Raw genomic sequence first — 2,272 nt, 5'->3', positions numbered from 1 at the left:
TGTGGGTTTCCATTCCCTTCTATGGAAGATCTTCCTAACCCAGGGATTGAACCTTGGTCTCATGCACTGCAGGCAGATTCTTTACCATCTGAGCCACCAGGGAAATGCCAAATATTTGAAGTTCTGCAGGCAAAGAGATAAAATTGAGGATATTATATAGGTTCTTATACAAGAAGAGAGAAAATAAATTTCTTCAAGTTTGTTGTTGACAAAATTTAAAATATGATATTAATAATTAATACTATATAATTAAAATAATAAAAATTGAGGTCAGTATTTCCAACTTTATTAAGGCATAATTGACAAATAAAAATTGTGTATGTGTAAAGCAAACAAAGTAATATTTTGGTATATGTACACATTAAAGAATCATTACCACAATCAAGCTAATTAACATGTCCATAGCCTTGTATAATTTGTGTATGTGTATGTGGTGAGAACACTGGTTATCCCTCTCATAACAAATTTTGAATATAGCTTTTTACAATCTGCATGTGTGCCTGCTAAGTCACTTCAGTCATGTCTGACTCTTTGTGACTCTATAGACTGTAGCCCACCAGGCTCCTCGGTCCATGGGATTCTCCAGGCAAGAATACTGGAATGGGTTTCCATTTCCTTCTCCTGGGAATCTTCCCAACCCAGGGATCAAACCCTCATCTCTCACGTCTTCTGCATTGGCAGGCAGCTTCTTTACTACTAGCGCCACCTGGGAAGGTGGGTTTTGGGGTTTTTTTAAAATACATGTCAGCTAATAAAATGGAATTGAGGTGGGGAGGGATTGCATTTCCCTCATTTGGGGGTTCAAAGTTAGCTTTCTCTGTCATAAAATTAGTTGAAAATATTCATTTGTGGGAGGAAAACAAAAACAAAAACCTTTAGTTCATAGGCTGTAAAAAAGAAAAAAAAAAAGGACCAGATTTGGGTCACTGGCCATGGTTTACTGGCACCTGACCTAAATCATTCATGGGTGTATCATAGATTTTTAACAAATACCTGTTTCCTTCTCCCTGAAGTAAGCTAACTGGATCCTACTTAACAGAATGGCAGCACTTTAAAGGGAATGATGGTTTCAAAAACCTAAGACTTTCTTCTTAGTCATCAAATCTCACACCTGGCTCCAACTGTCCATTACAGTGGAAGCAGCAGGTCTGGTAAAAAGTCTGTGCCTTGGTTTTTCTCTTCCATAAAATGGTGATAAATATTTTCTTTATGTTTTATAATCGAGTCAGGCTAATGGCTCAGAGGTTAAAGCGTCTGCCTCCAATGCAGGAGACCCAGGTTCGATCCCTGGGTCGGGAAGATCCCCTGGAGAAGGAAACGGTAATCCACTCCAGTATTCTTGCCTGGAGAATCCCATGGACGGAGAAGCCTGGAAGGCTACAGTCCACCGGGTCGCATAGAGTCGGACACGACTGAGCGACGAAACGGAAACGGAATGGTGGGAAGTGGTAATAGTGTTAGAATAGAGAGAGAAGGAAAAAGACTGTATTTTAAAAAATCAGTCATGAAATAATTTACAAAATATATATCTGATAAAAGCCCTATATCTAGGCTTTGTAAAGAACTCTCGGGGAACTGGCTGTGGGTGGTGTCGCAGATTAGCTCCTGTGTGGTGACAGCAGGAGACTGTGACGTGATGTTTCATGCCATTGTGTGGGTGCAACCTACCAAGAGGCCGGAAGGCAGAACTTCCGCTGACTATGAATCTGTGAATAAGTGCATGGAAGGTGTTTGCAAAACATCTGAAGAGCATCTGAAACAGCCCCTCTATCCCATATGATATCAGTCAGTTGCTTTTCTTGATGACCTGGCAGACCTCAGCTGCCTTATTTACTGGGCTGATGCCCAGACATACCAGCCTTATAACAAAGACTGGATAAAGAGATCTACCTGCTCCTTTGTGGATGGGCCCAGCAGGCTGGGAAATAGTTTGACTGTGGAAGCATTCGGGGGATGGGGGTGGGCTTGGAACATAGGTGTGTGCAGCGTGCTGTAGTGGAAGTTTTGTATTATAGTCATCCTGTGTCCTGGGGCTTCCCAGGTGGCACTAGTGGTAAAGAACCTGCCTGCCAATGCAGGAGACACAAGAGACATGGGTTCAATCCTTGGGTTAGGAAGATTCCTGGAGGAGGGCATGGCAACCCACTCCAGTATTCTTGCCTGGAGAATCCCAAGGACAGGATAGCCTGGCAGGCTACAGCCTGTAGGGTCACAGAGAGTTGGACACAACTGAAGCAACTTAGCACACACGCAATCCTGTTTCAATTTTGGC

General features: G+C 42.6%; 1 pseudogene; it reads left to right on the top strand.

Annotated features, from left to right (window-relative positions):
• Positions 1 to 1,636: 1,636 nt before the first annotated feature.
• LOC148777369 (enhancer of rudimentary homolog pseudogene) lies at positions 1,637 to 1,929 on the top strand (annotated as a pseudogene).
• Positions 1,930 to 2,272: the final 343 nt, after the last annotated feature.

This window comes from Moschus berezovskii, chromosome 7 (genome assembly GCF_049115385.1).
Source record: "Moschus berezovskii isolate FMDL1 chromosome 7, NW_MosBer_1.0, whole genome shotgun sequence".
Taxonomy (NCBI): Eukaryota; Metazoa; Chordata; class Mammalia; order Artiodactyla; family Moschidae; genus Moschus; species Moschus berezovskii.
This window is presented reverse-complemented; position numbering and strand designations above follow the sequence as displayed.